The sequence below is a fragment of the Serinus canaria genome, chromosome 19 (assembly GCF_022539315.1).
Source record: "Serinus canaria isolate serCan28SL12 chromosome 19, serCan2020, whole genome shotgun sequence".
Lineage (NCBI taxonomy): Eukaryota > Metazoa > Chordata > Aves > Passeriformes > Fringillidae > Serinus > Serinus canaria.
The window spans coordinates 9,759,383-9,779,654 of NC_066332.1; the positions used below are offsets into that span (position 1 = coordinate 9,759,383).

At 47.9% G+C, this 20,272-nt stretch overlaps 1 long non-coding RNA gene across 1 annotated transcript in view; it reads left to right on the top strand.

Annotated features, from left to right (window-relative positions):
• LOC127060276 (uncharacterized) overlaps positions 1–19,981 on the top strand; it is a 53,411-nt gene extending 33,430 nt beyond the window's left edge. Inside the window, exons 2-3 of the long non-coding RNA XR_007779154.1 lie at positions 19,757–19,849; positions 19,936–19,981. This is a non-coding gene — a long non-coding RNA (uncharacterized LOC127060276). The remainder of the gene's footprint in view (positions 1–19,756; positions 19,850–19,935) is intronic.
• Positions 19,982–20,272: the final 291 nt, after the last annotated feature.

Here is a 20,272-nt window from a genome sequence, read left to right on the forward strand (position 1 = left end):
TCCTTTCATATCTCCTTATTCCAGTTGACATCAAGAGTCAGATGTGCCAGATATGCTTAATCTGGAAAAGAGTGTCAGCAGGATCAGTGTTTCTCTGCTTTCATATTTCCTGCCCTTTTAATATTCAGAGCTGCTGATCTGATTTCTCCTGGCCATACTTCTCTGTGTGTTTTTTTTTACTATTTCTGTTTCTCTGGCTTTGGGTGTATGACCGTATAAGCTTGGTTCTTCCAGGAGGTACAATAATAAATGAAGTCTGGTAAGTGGCATGAAGGTGGAAACAACGTTGCAGGGAACATCTTGTCTGTGACTGTAGGGCATTTGTGAAGGTCTGTGTTTATTTTAGAAGTGCCTTGGTTACTGCTAGCTTGCCTTTGCTTCTTCCACGCTTAAAAAGCAAGCAAAGAATTTTCATGCAGTAAACAGAAAGGTGGCACTTTAATGCTTTAAATAGAGATTGGAAGAGAAACCATTTTTCCACAATGAAAATATTGCATAATGACAGTAATGGTGATAATATTTTTTCATCAGAAATAACACTTGAGATCATAATACTTCAATACTTTTGAGAGGAAAATCTTGTCACTTTAAATGCTGCATTGAAATTTTTCTTCTACATTTAGTGCAAGAGCCTTAGTTTCCAGGTTGCTGGGTGGTAGAAGGCAAGGATAACACCCTCTCTGTTCCTGGAATTTATTCTCTTTGTGCTGTTTTGGGTAAATCTCACATGTGAGTGAATCCACTCCTCAAACAGGTGTCAACCACACAGCTGCCTCAGCTGTGACTTTGCAGCAGCTTTGTGAAAGGGTGCAGGGACCTTTCCCAGGGCTGGGAAATGGGAATTGCAGTAGGGAGATGTTGGTTGCTGGCCTGACCAGAGTTTCAGCCTCACTGGTCTGTCTCCATGGTGATATCTGAGCTGTGGCTCGACAGGCATTTGCTCTGGGTTGTTTTCTGGAAGGTCAAACTGGAGCTGATAGCCAAGCCATGAGCCTGGGGAGCTGGGGTGGGAGGCTGGGGCTGCTTCCAGTGGAAATGGGTCTGCCAGTTCGGGTCTGTGGTCAGGCAGCTCCAGGGAGGTCAAGGCCCAGCTCCTGCAGCAGAAGGGCTCTGTGGAAAGCAGACCTGGCACAGCAGATCCTGGTACAGCTCTTGGGAGGAACTGCCCCTTCCTGATGTCTCTGGAAAGAAGAGTCTCTCATGCGGATGGGCTGACAGACAGTTCCATACAGACACGAGACACAGGCAGAGGTGCCCTACAAGACCAGCCCCACAGAGGGTGTGTAGGACCCCAGTGGAGCTGCTTGGCTTGGGCAGGCTGAGCCAAAGCTCCCAGAGCAGTGAGGGAGGGTGAGGAGAGCTCCAGGCTTGCCCATGGCAGCCTGGCCCAAAGTGCAGTGCCACAGAACCCCCAGCAGTGCCACCTCCCATCACCTCTTCCACCAGTGCTTGCTTCTTCTGGGCTTGGGAATGAGCCAGCAGGAAAAGGGAGTTTTATTTGAACCTCTCTGAACCTCTCCCCATCCTTAAACTGGTACAAAGGAATTGGAATCATGATGAATTGAGACACTCACTTCTACTGAGGGCTGAGCTATTTGTTTCTGAATGGAGGGGAGAGGATGAGGTTTTGGGACAACTTTCTGTTGTACTGGTTTATAATGAAGCAGAACTCCATTTTTACATAAGAACAAGGAACTGAGATGTTTTAACAGTGGTATTTTGCTTGAAAACGAATTTTTCATGTTAATTACACGTCTGCAGAGCAACTCTTGTATATTGCACTTGGTGTTACAGATGGCACGGGCTGGCCCCTGAGAGCCCTGGTTTGAATCATTGCCCCTCTGTAATAGACTGTGAGCCAGCCATGTGTGATATTCTTGACAAGGATAAACCCAGCTGGCTCATAGTAGCAGAAACCAACATTTATTTCAGTCAGTTATTGAGTGATAGTCCTTTCAGTGTTGCTCTTGTTGCCAAGTTTGCTTTCCAAAACCCCTAAGGACACTGCTGAATATTGTTGGGAGCAGTGATTTTTTCACACTCCTGCTTTTTGCCACCATCTCAGACTTACCTTTACTTTCCAAGTGTAAAACTGTTTTCTTCATTGCTTAGCAAGAACATTTTGACAGAATGAAAAAAAAAATTAAAAGTAGGGGGGAAAAAGTAAAAAAAAGTAAAATAAAAAACTTAAATAAATCTGGGAAGCTCTTCCTGACTGTTCTGGAGAAAGTGCATTCCAGAGGTCGTGGGATGGGTATGTGAAAGGGAGAGTAGTTTGCTGCATGTGATATGTTGAGTTTGTTGTTTTTTAAAACAGCCAAAAGAAAGTACATGAGCAAGAATGCAGAATTTCAGCTCATGAGAACTGGAAACTGAAATGGCTCCGGGATCTGGGTCAAGAGGAAAACCTTGGTGAACTTCTGCATAGAACAGATACTTCCCTAGAGCCACACACTGTGCTTTGCACAAGTGCAGGAGAGCCCAGCATGTGCAGGGGCTCTAAGGAGAGTGAGGTGAGTCAGCTCTTGTGGGCAGTGGAATGGGGAGGGGACAGCAGCACAGCCTGGCTGGGCCAGGAGGGCACTTCAGCCCTGCTGGAGAGCTTGGGCACAGGGCTCACCTCACCTCACCCCAGGTATTCTACAGACTTGACAGAAATGCTTTTTACAGTAACACGGAGAAATATCTCTTTTAAAAAGCATGAATTAAAATACGTAGGTAACAGAAAAATACAGAAATGGATATGAAACATATGAAAAACTTGATTTGCCTATCAACTTGTAAAATGTAGGCTTTGATTTTTGAACATAAGAACATTTGTACATTAAAGTTAGCTTAGTTTGAGTTTGTTGTTTTTTCCTCTTCCATTAGTGCCTGGATTTTTGTTTTCCTTACTGACAGTCAGTGTCTCATTCATTCCTTCCTGTTGGACCCTCAGGATCTGTGAGCACATTTGGATTTCATTGTGCATGCAGAATTCCTGGTTATTGCATTTGAAACACATCCTGGATGGAGCCACTGGACATGTAAACCAGGTGCTGAAAGCTGAATTGTGGATGGAATGTGTGAGGAGTCTCTGAGCCCAGGGACATAAATCCACCCCCAAAGAGAAAGGAACAGCATTGCAGAGGTTGTAATTGCAAATCCCTAGCATGCACAGCAGAGCTGCAGAGGACAGGACAGGCAGGATGATTTCCTCTTTATCCTTCTTTCCTGTTGAAGTCTTTGCTCTGCTCTTGATGTCCCCAGGAGCTGCTGTGTGCAAAGCTGATGCTGCCTGACTGCCAAAGGAAACTCCTGCATGGTGCAAATGTTCCTTTCCCTGGAGGGAGCCCTGGGACTGGGAGCGGAACAGAGGGGGCAGCTGGGTGTGTGCTGGGTGTGTGTGACACCCAGCCTGTCCCTCTGTCCCCAGACAGCTGCTGTGGCTGCCTGGCAAAGCCTGTGCCACACCTCCAGGGCCTGGGGGAAGGGGCATGTCTGACACCTGCACCCAGCTGGCTCCACTGGGCTGTGCTTCCCCAAGAAGGATTGATGTGGTGCACCCAAAATAATGACATTCTGGTCACTGGGAAGGTACTGGAATAGAGGAGATGGCCAGAGAGTAGCTGGGAAATGAAACAGGAGCTTGGGGGATTTGATTAATAAGGAAAATCACCCCAAGGTGTGGAGGATGACTGAGAGAGGAATGGAACATAATCCACTATAAATATTTGAAGAACAATATTCAGCACAGAAGGGGGCTGAAACTAGAGAGGTATGCAATAAATGCAAGGGGTGTGAAATAAATGCCAGGCAGGTGTCTGACAGCAGGATGTTTCAGTCTGAGGAGTCAGTACCTCAGAGGGCCTCCTGCCCAATGGCTTGTCTAAAACCTGAACCAAAGAGACAAGGAATGACACACCCAGCAGGCAATCCTTTGTGGGGAGGCAGGAGGAGATGGAGTGGCTTAGATATTCCTGTCAGCACTCAGTGCTGATAACGTGGCTGGTGCTGTGATGTTTCAGAGTTGAGGCATCAGAAATGGGCAGATGAAAGCTGAGCACCTTAGTGCATGAACCTGCTGGAGAGTGTAAATCCTAAGATTTCTGGAAAAGTTGTTTCTGACTTCTCCTTGAATTAAAGAAATGTACTCTTGTGATGTAGAATGGACTTTTAATTGTGAATTGGACAGCTGTGACTGTGTGTTAGGCTGACCCAGTTCTTGCAGCAGTGGGAGTTGTGTGACATGTCCCAAACCATGCTGGAAGAGGAGCCCCAGGTCTGCACAGGTTAACAACACTTGTGTCTGTCAGCACACCTCATAAAAATCATCTTTTTAAAGCAACTCAAACAACTTCAGCAGAGTTACCTGGCACTGTGTCACTGCCCTTGAGGGTTCTCTGCTCCTGGCTGGGGAGTGAAGGCTCCTGCTGCCCTGGAGAGCCACAGCTCTGCTCTTCCCTCCTTAATTACCTCTCAGTTAATCCCATGTTAACAGGCAACCTACAATGAACTGGAGACTCAGGTCTCTGTGATAGGTCTCTATATTACAACATTTCTCATTTGTCTGGAATCCTCTGCAGGAGCACATCCCAGTAGATCTATATAAGTGTCTGCTATATTTACTATAAATTCAATATTGTCAGCAGGAAAGATCACTTACAGCACTCCCATTGTATTTTAGTTTTAGTGAAGCCATTACTGGAGCCATGTCTTTTATTTATATTAACATGTTGTTAACTGTAAGCTCATAAAGATGTAAGTGCATGAAATCAATTAGGTACAGATTTAAGGAGTGGACATAAAGGAAATTTTCTGCTTTACCTTCCCATTTGTTGAATATAGACCTTGCATTACTTTGAACATGAAAGGAATCAATTGACTCTATTTAATTCCCTTAATTAATTTCTGTTATCGTTTTCCTTGCCTCTTTACTTCCATTTAAAACTACCTGGATCACAGTTGGAAAATTCCCTGAAGTCATAGCAATTTGAAATTAGAAGGTTTATTTGAAAATATCATTTGGCCTCTAAGAGCTTATTAGTAAACAGCTATGTTCCAAGGTAAGCTTCACATAAGGGTTTAAGTTTTAATAAAATATGTTTGCTTTTATAAAGTTTTATTTGTTTTTTTTTTATTAGTTTGTAACTGGAGAAGTGTGGAAAGCCTCTTTCTCAGTAGAGAGAATTTTCTAAACATGCCCAAGCCCATGGTGTATTTTTTTTAAGCAAGGGAAAAGCCTATCAACTAATTTTTTGCTGTATTTTGTCCAAAATACTGAGACCTCTGTATATCAAATTAGATTTGGTAGGGATACAGGTTTTTTAGTGCTGTCTGCTTGTGAACCAGATTTCCATAATGTGCTTTTGATGTCAAAAGCTGCTGCTGAACTGCAGAACCTCAGGATTGCAATAGCAGTAACCACCAAGCTTTTGGGAAACTTTTTGGGTGGCCTTTGGTTGGTCAGGTTGGGGTTTGTGCTGGCCATGGACACTATAAAAATTTGGTAACTTTATTGACAAAAGAAGTGTAAATGAGTCAATAAATGATCTGGGGGTCAGCCCTGTGAGTTGTATGTGAGATGCTGCTCCTGTTTGGGTTGGGATGTAACTCCAGCAGGCTGGGCTGTGCTGCTGGGTGCTTAATTAACCTCTTACCCATCACCTGGAGCTAATGAGCAGAGCTTGGTCAGCCTGGTCTCCTGGGGCTTTTATCCCTGCTGCCCCTGGGTTCCTGCAGTCCAAGGGCCCCCCATTTTTCCATGTGATGGTGCTCACTTTGTGGGAGCCCTGCTGTGCCACTCCTGGTAGGACCTGGGTCAACTTTGGAGCCAGGCTCTGCTCCAGGCCCAGCAGTGGCACCAGAGCCACGGGCAGGGACTGAGCCCAGAACTGCCCCTGCCCAGGAGGCACAACTCCTGCCCTGGGCAGTGCCCAGCCCTGAACAGGCTGCCCAGGGAGGGGCTGGAGTCTCCCTCAGCAGGGATACTGCAGAGCCCTGTGCACACAATGCTGTGCCCTGTGCTCTGGGATGGCCCTGCCTGAGCAGGGAGGTGGCACCAGGGACCCTCGGGGCTCCCTTCCAGCCTGAGCCACTCTGTGGGATTCCATTTCTTTCAGATTCATGCCCAGAATCATTTGTGTCTCCCCAGATGAAGTCTCTTGGTCCCTGTGGAAGGAGCGTTGCTGTTGGCTGAGCAGAGCTGGACCCTCTCCCAGCTGTGCACTCCTCAGGGCTCTGTGGCCTTGGCATGGGAGTGAGGGTCAGGCCAGTGGGACTTGGAGCTGTCAGGAGGCTTTTAGTAAAATCCTGGAAAATGTGGATCTCTGATGCCTTGGGTTCTCTGCCTGAATCTCAGAGTATCTGTGCAAAGTCTAAATTTGGGATGTGAGCCCTAAATGTTAGCCCATTTACTAAATCCAACACTTCCAAGCTTCTCTGGAAGTGTTGGATTTAGTAAATGCTTCAGTGATGAGTTAGGGGACTGGAAACTGGGAATCCTGAACAGTCCAGCATTGAACCTCCAGGACAGCTGAAAGTCCTACACCACGCAAGGGCCCAGCTTTACAATTAAAACCTCAAGTGCTGATGAATAATGTATGTGGTCAAACCAGTTAATCACAGAAAGGGAATGGGCTGTGTGCTACCCTTTCATGTTCACTGTTGGGAAACAGGAGGGGAAGAGGCCACTTCTGTTCATTCTTTGAGAGGAACAAGCAGCAGCAGCAGCTGGAGTTGACTGGGGCAGAGGCTTGTGCTCTGAGATCACCCTGGAAAACAGAATTAGTGATGGATCAAAGTTGCAAAGTTGTCAGCTGACCTATGCTTGTGTCACCAAGCATTTGGAAGGGAAGTGCTTTCAAATGTGTCTCTAAATGCTCATCATCTAATAAGACAGAATAAAGAGTAATTCTTTAGGGAAATCACTGGCTGAATGGAAAACAGCAGCTATGCCCCAGCCCTCGACTCACAGTACTTGGCCAGAAAAAGGAGAGTTTCTAAAAACACTGGGGGATGTGTGCTGGTGGGCTTAGGTGGCATGTGCCATGCCTGGGATAAGCAGTTTTTGGGTCTCGTGGGGCTCTGTTCTGGGTGAACTCTTTAGATGCTACAATGGTGACAGATTTAAGTGGGGGGTTTGTGTGTGGTTTGGGTTTTTTTGTATTTTTGGGCTTTGAAATGAAGTGGATTAGTGGGGTTTCCTTCTGGGAACAATTTTCTGGGTAGATCTTCTTTAAGCTGTAATTACTCTTGGGGCCAGCTGAAAGTGAGGAGCCCTACAGCTGGGGATGTTGTCTCCCATTACAGCTGAAGGCAGGGAAGTCTTTGGGGATTAAGAGAAAAATCCCACCAGGCCCTTGCTGCATCTTACAAAACCAGGCTTTAAGTGACTTTCTCAGTTTATGACTGGAAGTCCCTTGGCACAGCAGAGTTGTCATGGATACTCCAACTCCAGGACACTAAAGCCCATCATTCATTACATTTATGAAATCTCCAGCACTTTTCAATCTGCTCTCAGCACCATTGCAAGCCTACATCAAAGCAGATGGTGCAGAGCTGCAGGAATAACCTCTTTACCTCCTCGGGCTTGGAGAGGGCTCTGCTGCTCAAAAAGCTCCAACAGTGCCAATAAAGTCATCACCTGAGCACCACTGGGGCAGCCTTTAATGTAAATAAAAGTACAATTTGTCATGGTTTCACTAGAGAGCTCTCACAGCTGTGGATGTGGGGCTGCCTTTTGCAGCCCAGAGCCCTCTGTGCTCCCTTAATCGAGGTGAGCTATTTTGGATGCATGACATCAGTCAGTGAGCACAGACCTGCTGACCCACAGCTGCTTGGCAGATTTTGGAAGTTGGGCCAAGTGCTGGGATAAAAGGTGGACTCGATTATTTCTTTCTTTCTTTGCAGTGATGTGGGGAGAAATGTTCTTCATGTTCAAGTTGCAAACTGGAGAGCGTAAGGAAAAGTTGAAAATAAAAGTTGAACCTGCCTTGGCTTTGGAGTGGGTCTGATTTCAGAGTCTGTCAGACTTGCCCTTATTTCCCTGTTTAATTGGCAATTAGTGCAATAGATCTCTCTGTACCCCTTTAGAATTAATTTCAGCTGGGTGCTGACAGATCACAAGGAGGAGGCAGGTGAAGAGAGGTTGAATCTTGAAAGACAGCTTCTTCCATGTTTCCTTAATTATTCCTTCGAGGAGCTGCCAGCAACAACAATGCCTTTGTTATTGCTTTATTGAACAGATGTAGGGAAACAAACACATTTTTTTAGGAATCTTAGCTTTTAGGCTTGGTTCTAATAAATTGTTTCAATTGACGTAAATGAGTAAGCTGTCAAGTGCACCAGTATTCACATGATTCCCCCTTTCAGTGCTAAAAATAATGAATTGTAACTTTTGTGGAGCAAGGCAGTGATGCTTTGCTGGCTGGAGTGAGGCAGGCAGTGAAGGGCTGCCTGAAGAGCTGGGAGCTGGTGGTGCCAAAGGCTGCTGGCTGCACAGACAAATCTGTGGCTGAGGGTGCTGTGCCCTGCCCGGGCACTGTGTGCCACTGCACGGAGAAATCCAGCCCTGGATGGCTCCTGAGGCATCTCCAGCTGCCAGGAACTCTTTGATGAGCACAAAGAGTGCTCATCTGGCTTTCTCTGGAGCCAGAGAAGACTTTGAGCAGCTGCTAAGGCAGGTCCCACCCCCTGGGCTCAGCCCCTGTCCTGGGACAGTCACGGAGGGTTGTCCTGCAGGAGGGCTGAGCCCTGAGCTGGACAGGGCCATCCTGCTGAGGAGGGGAGGGAAGCACAGGGAGAGATCTCTGCCTGTTCTTGGGGACAGCACAAAGCACACCAGTGCCCCAGCCTGGCCCCAAGCCAGCCCTGCGGGCACAGGAGGCTGCACCCTTCTGTCCCTCCACCCTCAGTGCTGGCCAGGGAGCCCAGGGACAGCCAGGGAGCCCAGGGACACTCAGGAAACCCAGGGCCACTTGTGCTGCAGAAACCACTGAGAACAAACACAGCCTCCTCCAGGGCTGTGCAGGGAGGTCTCATGCAGGGTCTGTAAGAAATACACATTTTTTGTGTCCTCACTGCACTGTTGCTCTGTCCATGCAGTGCAGGTGTGCAGCAGCACTCCCTTAGTTCTGCCTTTGTCCCATTTTCCAGCTGTTCACAGGGTTTTATTCTACACTTTGCTTCACTTCTTATGCAGAACATTTTTCTGATCTATTTCTTTCAAATGAAGCTACAATACAATATTGGAGAAAATTAAACAGGGGGAAACCTATCCTTTAAAAAAAAAAAGGTGTTTTTTCTTGGTGGTTTTAAACTGTAAGTGCAGGAATAAACACAGGAAGTTAGCTTTTCTTTGGATCAATGACTGAATTGAAATTGGATGAATCATTGATTTTTATTTTTTTTTGTGCAGCAGAGATGTACTAAATTGAACCAAGGAATGCCATAGCTTGGAAGTAAGGGGTTCGTGTGTATGCTTATAGAAAATGGTCTGTGTCATTCAGGATGAGAGTAATTAACACTGAAAGCCATGAATCCTACCAGGAGAGAGGACAACCTGTAAAAAGAAGGGGAATTTGTAGGCTCTGCCATAACCCTGCTTTGGTGTTTGGTGGCACCCCTGAGGCCAGGAGAGGCAGGGCAGTTAGGGATCAGGTTGCCAAGGATTTGGTGCAGATGTTGGCAGTGCCCATGGGAATGCACCAGGGCAGAGATGCAACAGCCTTTTGTACAGCAAGAGGAACCTTTCCAACAGCAGTAACTTCAGGAAATAATTGTGTGGTTTGAGATGTTGAGGGGCTGCAGCTTTATTTATGTGTTTATTTATTTATTTACCTAAACATCCAGAAGAAACAGTAAAACCATCCTTGTGAGGGGGATGGGAAAGTGATTATGGTAAATCTACACTTCAGTGGCTCTCCAGTCATTAACTGCAGTCTCAGGTACACTAACCTTGCAAGGAGAATAAATCAAAAATGCTTAAAAGGTTCAGCTACAACCCCCACCCAGCAACACCCACCTTCATCATAGTTAAAACATCAAAAAGGAAAGAGGCCTTGATAATAATGAAGTTTGGGAACTCAAGAAATTACAGAGGTCACTTCAGATCCCATGGCCCCTGAGCAAAACCATTTCAAGGCATTTTACTTTTCTGACCTTCTTTGTACATATTTGAAAGCCACAGCTTTTTACCTAAAGTGCTCTAAAGAAGATTAAACAGCTTTTTAACATCTGCTGTGTTCAGTGTCTAGGTTGCTAGCAAGATAGATGGGATTTTATGTGATTTGCAAAAGGTGTTTAAACATACTTTGATTTATGTTTTTGCATTCTGTTACACTCTGAGAAGGAGTAAAGAAATACCTTGCTTTAATTTGGTGATTTTCATTCAGGAGAAAGAAATGCTTTAAAAACAAAGCACACCCAAATCTAGAGGTCAGTTCTGTTGCAGACATAAAATGCAGCAGCTGTTTAACAGCAAGTGGTGACTGTGTGTAATGATGTGGTGCAGAAATGCAGAGTACAAAGGGAACCTGGGAGAAGATGGGGGATAAAAATACAGACTGGCTTGAAAGAGCAACTAATATTTAACAGTTGTGGGACAAATGAGAGATTTGGCAAACGTGGTGTAAGGAATCTGCCTTTCTTATTTTAGATGATGAAATATCTCTGATTTTATAGGGTCATATCTTGCCTGCTGTGGTTAATTAGAGAGGACAGAGCTATTCTGAGGATGTCAGGACTTGGAATGTCCACACCTCTCTGTGTTGGGGCTGACTGGGGTTACTGACCTGGGATAGGTGGTTGAACTGGGAAGATGTGAGTCTTTGAACTGGACCAGGTGTGAGAGAGGCCCCAGAGCTGCGGAGGGCCAGGCTGCCCTGGGGGCTGAGGGAAGGGTTCCTGGAGGAGCTGGGGGTGCAGCTGAGGGGTCTGTGTTGTAGTTGAGACAGAGACAATACAAAGCAACACACTCCATTTTCAGAAGGCTTCAAACCTGTTTTTATTCTAGCATGGATGCTTTTTCTACATAGCTCTGAAGTTTACACTTTACTCATTGGTCACAAGAGACAAAGTGCTCATTGGAACAGGCAGTTGCAGGTTTCTCTGAATTATCCTCCTTTCTTTCTTGGTTTCTACATCAATGACCTTGGTAGGAAATTCTTTTGGGGCAAACATGGATCCTCTGATCAAACTGCTCTCACAGAAGTTGCTGTAAAACCTCTTCCCCAGGTCTGCACCTGCCACACCTCAGGGACAGACACTCATCCCAGTGCCACTCACCCCTGCCCAGGGGCATCCTCCAGTCACAGGTACCCTGTCCTGGGATGCTGGCAGCTTCCCAAGAACTCTCAGTAGAGGCTCCTCTTGGAAGAGATCTCAATGAAACACAGCTGCACCTCAGCCCTGGGGGAATTGTGAATACTCAGAGTCTGTGAGTGTTAACAGGATGTTCCTGGAGAAAATACCACACACAGGGCAGGTGAAAAGGACTGGGAAGAGTCCAGAACTACAATTCTCAACCTCATATTTTCATTTTTTTATGCTGTTCTCATTTTTCCTTTTTTTTTTTTTTTTTTTGTTCTTTATTTATTTGGTTTCATATTTGGTTCTTTCTGTTTTTGTTTCTTTACTCAGTAGAAAGCACCTGTCTACTCATGACATTTAGAGTCCTCCTGGAAGCTCCCTGCAGCTGCCAGGTGATCCTTACCCTGGATGTCTCCTCCAAAACAGGGCTCCCAGCACAGTGTTGACCTTTTGGGGTGGCTTTGGCTCAGATCCAGTGGAGGAATGGGGCCAGCAGCATTTTCCAGCCTTAGGTGTTTGTTTTCTCTCCAGGGACTCTCATTCCAAGCACACATCTGAATTCAGGCTGTGCTCTGCTGTCTCAGGTCGCAGGTTGTACCTGGGGTGTGTGTTCTGTCACCCTCTGTCAGAGCTGGGCAGTTCTCTGCTGTTCCTGGGGCAGGTTTCTTTATCTCTCCCACAGCCCATCCTCCCTCCAGGAGATCTCTGCTGTCCATGGCCACTGAGTGTCCCTGCAGGGCTGATCAAATTCCACCATCCCATGGGGAGATGCTCTGCCCAGGGGAGGAGCCAAGCATTCCTCCCTGGATCCAATCTGCCCTGGGAACAGCCCAGCAGCCTTTGCCCCCTGCATTCCCAGAGGAGCAGCTTTCTGCTGCCCTGCATTCCCAGAGGGAGAGCAGGCCCATCTCCAGCAGCCCTGGAGCTGCAGAGGAAAACTCCCCCCTTGTGCAGGATCCCTGCTCCAGCAGAGCCACAGCTGGCACTGCAGGAGGGCTGAGCCCCCCTGGGATGGGACTGTGCCACCACCCTGAGCCCCCCGGGGATGGGACTGTGCCACCACCCTGAGCCCCCCGGGGATGGGACTGTGCCACCACCCTGAGCCCCCCTGGGATGGGACTGTGCCACCACCCTGAGCCCCCCGGGGATGGGACTGTGCCACCACCCTGACACACAGGGTCAGCTCCTGCTCTCACTCTGGCAGTGGGGTTTTTTTGTTTGTACTATTGCATTTGTATTTTTCATTCTCCTAATAAAGATCTGTTATTCCTATTCCCATATCTTTGCCTGAGAGCCCCTTAATTTCAGAATTATAATAATTCAGAGGGAGGGGGTTTGCATTTTCCATTTCAAGTGAGGCTCTTGCCTTCCTCAGCAGACACCTGGCTGTTCAAACCAAGACATTTGCTCAGCCTGTGAACTCCCCAGGGATCATCTCTAAGGACAGAGCAGCAGCAGATGTGGGATGGGAATGGTGTTTGCAGTCTGCTCTGCTGCTGCCAGTGATGCAGTGCTCTGCACTCAGCCATGCCTGGATGGTCCCATGAATTTCCTCTTGGGGCTTGCACCCCTTGAATCCAGGTTTTCTGCTTGGAACAGCCTCACAGTCAGATCTGGAGAAGTTCTTTTGGAGAAGTAACTGTGGATTTTTGAACTTCAGATGAAAAGCCAGGTGCTGAATCTCTTATTTATCAGAATTTCCCTTGATGTTAATAAGAGATGGAGCTGAGCAGGATGCAGAGATTCAGTCTCAGGTTTCTGGAATTCACATTTGCTGTTGCCTGATCTACATTGGCTTGCATGAGTTAATTAGCCTGTACAGAGCATCAATTTTTCTTCATTTTATATTTAGATGCTTTGCTCAGAGCTCCTCTGCTGGGATGAAGGAATTTCACATTGTCAGTTTATTCCAGTTATGAGTCTAAAACTGAAGTTGTGCAGAGCTTGTTTGATGTCTGGGCTCTGATAAAAGCATCTGTAACTTCCAGCTGTGGCTCCCTGAGCTTCTGGTGAGGAGCAGAAGGCTCTGTCCAGAGGCCTTTGTATCCCACAGAGTCTGGGATGGGTTTAAGGGATGGAATTTTGAGTGGAGGCCTGAACCTGGAACATTTTGGGCTGAATTTCAGTAGCTGAATGAGGCTTCCAAGAAAGATGGAGAGGGACTTTTACAAGGGTTGTGGTGCCAGGACAGAGGGCATGGCTTCTACTGCCAGAGGGCAGGGATGGATGGGATATTGGGAATTAGGAATTGTTCCCTGTGAGGGTGGGCAGGCCCTGGCACAGGGTGCCCAGAGCAGCTGGGGCTGCCCCTGGATCCCTGGCAGTGCCCAAGGCCAGGCTGGACAGGGCTTGGAGCAGCCTGGGACAGTGGGAGGTGTCCCTGCACATGGTAGGGGTGGCACTGGATGGGCTCTAAGGTCCGTTCCAAGCCAAACCAGTCTGGGATTCTGTGATTGTTACTGTGGGAGCCAGCAGGGCTGATTGTGCTTCCCTCGCCTCTGTCCAGTGAATTTTGTGTGTCAGGGTTTGATGTGCTTTGTCCCAGGGTCAAAAGCTTTTATAGCTCAGCATTATTTGCTGAGATCTCCACTGCTCTCTCTGTAAAGAGATTAGTTGAGGAAATAAGTTTTGCTCTCTTGGGAACTGTGGTGCATTGCCACTTTGTAAACACACAGATGCCATCACAAGAAAAAAATCCAAATATTGTATCAAGCTCTGATGTCTGAAACATTGTTTTATATTCTGAAAGACTCCTGCTTTAATATTGAAGAGTCAGATATCACAAAAGGGAATGGGTATAATTTAATTTTTTACAAGGCTACAGCTAAAAAGAGTGATAAAATTCTAATGGTGCTGCTCTTTAAGGGTATTTGCAGGGAAAACCAAACATCTTCCTAAAGGAAAGGAATCCTGCTGTATTTTCTGGAGTAGGCAAATCACAGTATAACAATCTTCACAAGAGGGGAAAGAGGAAATCACCAACCCTCTGTAGCCTCAGCCTGCCCTAAGTGCACATCATCTCCTTGTGCTTCAGCTCTCAGCTCAAGTGTCCCAGGTGATTTCAGTTTTCCTGTTGAGTTGGAGGAGAATCAAGCTGCCTGATATTTGATTTTAGCTTTGTATTTGTCACATGAGATGTTTGGCTCAGGGCAATTCCAGCCTTTTGTTTTCACTTGAGGAAGGAAAAAGGTGCAGCAGCACTGTAAGTACCATGAATAGGCTCCAGTTCTTTCATGCCTGAATTTTTTTTTCACCTTGCACTCTGAAGCTCTCCCCAGACCTTGGTGGGAGGTTGGGCTGTGGGTGCAGGAGATGTCACCTGTGTCCCCATGGGCTGGGGGACCTTTTCCCCTGCCCCTCTGCTTTCCTCTCACACACACCTGGGTCAATGCCAGGTTGTTTGTGACTCTGCTCTATCAGGTTCCCTGGTTCACCACATTTTTCTCTGAACTTACTGGGAAAAAGACAATTTGCATCAATTAGCAAGAATTGTTGCAAAACCCCAGTGCTGAGAGGTGAAGAAATGAAGCTGTGAGCAGCAGTGCTGTGAACCTGCACTGGACTGCAGAGCAGTGATGGATGTCACAGCCTCTGCCCTGCCTTTGGAGCTGTCCCTGCCCCAGCCAGGGCCACCAGGTCCCTGCTGTCACCCTGCTTTGAGCTTCACTGCCCTCTCTCCTCCCTGTGCAGAGCCAGCCCTGCAGGGATCCCTGTCCTGGTGGCTGCCAGGCTGCTCCAGGCACCCAGTGTGCCCCCAGTGCCACCAACTCTGCCAGTGCCACTGTGCCCTGTCCCCGTGCTGCTGTTTGTCCCCTGGGCCAGCCCTCCTGCTCAGCTGTCCCTCACTGGCACAGAAAGCCCAAACACACCAGGGCTGTGCCCTGCAGGGGCCCTGCTGCTCCCTCTGCTCCTCCCCACCCGGGGCACAAGCCCACACTGCCCTCTCAGCCACAAATCCATTTGCCATCTCAGGATGCTCATCAGTAAAAGCAGCTTGGGGAGAGGAGAAAACAGCTTTCACTGACTCACATTTTCAGAAGCTGTAAATAGTACAATAAACTTAAACTTCCCCAGAAAGCACTTTGTGCAATCCGAGCATTTTTCACCCTAATTTGTCATCTCTGTGAAGTATCCTTTTTTCCTTACAGATTTATTGTTTTTCTTTGCCCAGGGATTCCTGAAGCCTGTCAGTATCACTTTTAAAACTGTATGTATAATAAGGGACTTGTCAATTAAACAAACAGAAGAAAATCACCCAGAAAATGCTTTGGAGTTTGGTTATTTAAATAACTACCTTGTCCCTGTGGAGTATCTTCAGCCGAGACAAATAAAATCCCTCAGGTTTGATTCTTGAAGGAACTGACAAGAAAGATGGAGAGACACAATTTACAAGGGTCTGGAGTGACAGGACAAGGGAGAATGGCTTCAGACTGGGACAGGATAGCCTAAGATAGGCTTAGATGGGATCTTGGGAAGGAATTGTTCCCTGGCAGGGTGGGCCGGCCCTGGCACAGGGTGCCCAGAGCAGCTGGGGCTGCCCCTGGATCCCTGGCAGTGCCCAAGGCCAGGCTGGACAGGGCTTGGAGCAGCCTGGGATAAGGAAAGGTGTCCCTGCCATGGCAGGGGTGGCACTGGATGGGCTTTAAGGTCCCTCCCAACCCAAACCCTTCCATGGTTCTCCATCCCCTCCCTTCATATTGTTGCCAACACCATTCTCTTTGGGCCAGGCCATTTTTCTCCTGTTGTTGCTGGCTCTGGTTTTAAGATGAGCTGTGAGCCCTGGGATGTGCCAGGATGGCCAGGAGGGCAGGTGAGCCTGCTGCATCCTCAGGAACACAATGCTGCAGCCCCAAAGCACAAGCTGTGCCTGGCTGGGGAGCACAGCAGGGGCTGAAATGGCTGGGAGAGGGCTGAGGCTGCTGCTGTAGAGCACCTTAGTCACAGCTGATTCACCAGGGGATGCTGGCTTAGCACACAGACAGGGCCAGGCTTTGCCATTCTGCTCAGATACAGGCTAACAGCTACTTGGAGATCTGTTCCAGGGATATAAATAGGCTTTAGCAGGTAAAGCACTAGCTTGGAGTTGTAAATAAAGATGTCAAATGATAGTCCATAACCAAACTGCAGATCCTGGGTGGAGGGTGATGGCTTTCACTGTTTTCATGGGTATCTTATATCTAATGCACCATAAAAGTGCTGGGTTTTATAGGCATGGTTGTACTGAAGTGAGGGATGTTACATCCCCAGCCTCCACCACTCCCTCTGAACATTCCCAGTTCCCAGCAACTGCACAGACCAGTAAGGTTTTCATTGAAGGTCCATATGGGAAGCATATGGAAAAATATCTCTTTGATCTGTCATTTATTAATGGCACCTCATGAAATATTTTTGTTTGTCTTTCAGGGCTGTTCTTGCCTTCCCTTGAAATTCAGCTCCTCCTCTGGGTCAGCTGATACTGATGTTTAGTTCTGGGGAAGTGAAAAAAGATCCCTCTGCTGTGGTGGGGTGACCCTGGCTGGGCTCCCTGGGCCCACCCAGCCCTGCTGTCACTGCCCTGCTCAGCTGGGCTGGGCACACGGGACACAGGGAAAGGCTCTGCCTGGGATAAGGGCAGGGAGGGATCCCTCACCAGCTGCTGCCATGGGCAAACAGACTCAGCTGGGGGAAATCACTTTCATTTATCAAACACATCAAATCAGACGAGAAAACTGAGAAATAAACCCAAATCTCAAAACACCTTCTCCAAACCCCTCCTTTCTTCCCAGGCTCATCTTCACTCCTGATTTGTTCTCCCTCCTCCCCAGAGGCTCGGGGGGATGGGAATGGGGCTGTGGTCAGTCCATCACACATTGTCCCCCCTGCCCCTTCCTCCAGAGGGCTTGGACTCCTCACCCTCTGCCCCTGCCCCAGCCTGGGGTTCCTCCAGGGGAGAGTTCTCCAGGAACTGCCCCAATGTGGATTCCTTTATCCATGGGCTCAGTCCTTCAGGAACTGCCCCAGTGTGGATCCCATTTCCCATGGGCTCAGTCCTTCAGGAACTGCCCCAGTGTGGATCCCATTTCCCATTCAGGAACTGCCCCAGTGTGGATCCCATTTCCCATTCAGGAACTGCCCCAGTGTGGATCCCATTTCCCATGGGCTCAGTCCTTCAGGAACTGCCCCAGTGAGGTCCCTCCCATGGGCTCACGGGTCCTTGCAGCAAACCTGTTCCAGGTGGGCTCCTCTCTCCATGGATCCACAGACCCTGCCAGGACCCTGTTCCAGCAGGGGCTCCCAGGGGGTCAGAGCTCCTTCAGCCCCCCCTGCTCTGCCCTGGGCTCCTCCTGGGGCTGCAGGGGGATCTCTGCTCCCTGTGCCCTCGGATGTCTCTCCAGGGGCTGCACCCTGGCGTCACCTCCAGCACCTGGAGCAGCTCCAGCCTCTTCTTCAGCCCTGCCCTTGGTCTCTGCAGAGTTCATTCTCTCAGACATTCTCACTCCTCCTTTCTCCAGCTGCAGTGGGGAAGTTTTGGAGTTCCCCTCCCGCCCCCCCAGAGGTGCTGGGCTGGGCCTTGGCCAGCACTGGGTCTGCCCTGGAGCCAGCTGCAATTGGCTCCATCAGACTCCTGCAGCCTCTCCCAGACCCATCCCTGTAGCCTCTCCATCCCCTAGTCAAACCCAAAACACAGCTGAGGGTTAAACTTCAGCTGGGGGAATCAGCAGCAGCAGCAGAGATCCCTCAGAAGGCTCTTGCTTCTCTGAAAGTGCTCTTGATGATGCAGATTGAAGGGAGATCAGCATGGAAAACATGACCTAGATGTTCTTTCGAAGCAGAATACTTATATATACACACATAAATATATATATGATATAATCATCTTGCAAGGACTGGCAGCTCTTTAAAGGAGCAGCAAAAGCTCTTTTTCTTCAGAAATACCACATCAACAGCCTGAGCACAGTCCCCAGTGATTAAAGCTACACCTACAAGAGAAGCTGGAAGCTCTGCCAGTAAACCTTCCTCCTGCTAATGCTGCTGAAAGACCCTTCATTATCCACCCAAAGCAGAGCTGAAAAACAGGTCCTTTCCAGCATCCCTGCATCAGAAAGGAGAGATTCAGGCAATGGCAGCAGAATCAAATATACAGAAATATTTTACCCTTTCTGCAGTGATTTGCAGATGCCCCTGAGACCCCTATTCCATGTACAGAGACTGTGCTTCCCATTGGTGGCCATTTGATTGCTCACTCAGAGTTTTTCCAGAAAGCTGTTTTGCATTAGGAGTATGTTTTAATATGAAATCTAGTAGCTGGATAATTGATAAATTATGGTCATGAATAGCTTAAATATAATTAGTTATTATGAGGTAGAGAATTGTCATTTTTATAAGGAGGACTATCAGGTTATTATTGTAGGATTTGAATAACCATTTATTAAACATTACCATAATTAAAATTAACCCTTTTTGGGTCATTGCTTGTATCTGTCAAAATTTATTTTGTTCCCTGGTAGACCTGTAGTTCAAATTGATGTTGAGACCTTGTAGCTGTTGATCATAAATGATCTCCTAAGCCAAGATGGAACAGAATAAACAGCAAGGCAGCTCACAGGTTTGTACTGGTCACTGCTGTGATCCAGCTCAGTGAGCCACTGTAGTGAAATTAAAAATATGGGACTTAAATGGGGCTGAGTCAGAGGTAGGCATTGCCCTGGCCATTTGCACAAGGATGGGTAACAGGCTCTAGTGTGCCTCCAGGTTCCCAGTGCACTACTGAGATTCTCCACACTAAAGAGATAAAATGTAAGATGTGAATGTGAGAATTAAATCCAGTAAATGATGTTTTATTCATTGAATTTCTCCATTTGAGTAACTTGCCCCATCCCTGGTCCAAAGCTTTATTCCAAAGCCCAAGTTTTGAGATCCCAGTTCTCCCAGCATTTCCTGGTGGGACACATTTTCTCTAGATGAGCAGCATCACTGACTTCTGCAGGGCTGTCCAGGGCACTGCCCAGGCTGCCCAGGGAATGGGCACAGCCCTGAGGCTGCCAGAGCTCCAGGAGCTCCAGGGATGCCCCGGCTGGGATTGTTGGGGTGTCTGGGCAGGGCCAGGGCTGGACTGGGTGATCCCTGGGGGTCCCTTTTCTCTCAGAATATTGTGATTTCATCTGGTAGCTGTAACTGGGACGCTTCAGGCCTGAAGTCCTTAATTTCCATTGTCTCAAGAGGTGCTCCAGGCAGAGTGCACAATAGTTTCTGTATGGCCCCTGAGTGCTGCTAATGCTGGGCAGTGAGAGCTCTGTGCTGGGTGCAGTCCTGAGCCCCTTGAAGGGCTCCTTGTGAGCCCAGCCCTGATTCCTCCTGCATCCACACTGAACCACCACAGGCAGCCTAGTGGCTCAACTGAGCTCAGGGCTTTTCTCGTTTTTTTTTTTACTTAATGTATATGCATATATCATTTCAAAGTGACCTACTCAGTTTTTACTTCATGCAGTTTAGGTACAGGAAGAAAAGAATCCGTCTGTGGAACCTCCCTGTGCAAAATGCCAAATGTTCAGTTGGAAAGGAGACTTCTTCCCCCAGTCAGGTGAGTGTGAGTGCTCAGAGCTGTGCCATGTTCACCTCGCTCTCCAGGGGCCTTTTCCTGCCTTCACCCACCTTTCCTCTCTCCAGCTGCAGCAGAGGATGCAGTGTCAGAGGTGGAGACGGCCAGAATTATGCCAAAGAATCCTCGGTGCTGTCTGTGTCTGAGCACCAGAGCACTGAGTACTGAGCAGGTAAAACTGACACCCTCTATGAGCTGTGCTGCTGGAGCTGCTGGGATTTGCCCTGGGGGGTTGTGAACAGCATCTCCAAACCCTGTCCCTGCTAAGGGTGATTTCTGGAAATGGAGGAACGTTTCCCAGGGAGAGCAAAGCAATTTGGAAAGCTGCTGGTATGTGTTCAGTCTCTCAGACCTGGGGGTTTTGTGCCTCTTTATTCCCTATCACCTCTGCGGGTCATAATAACC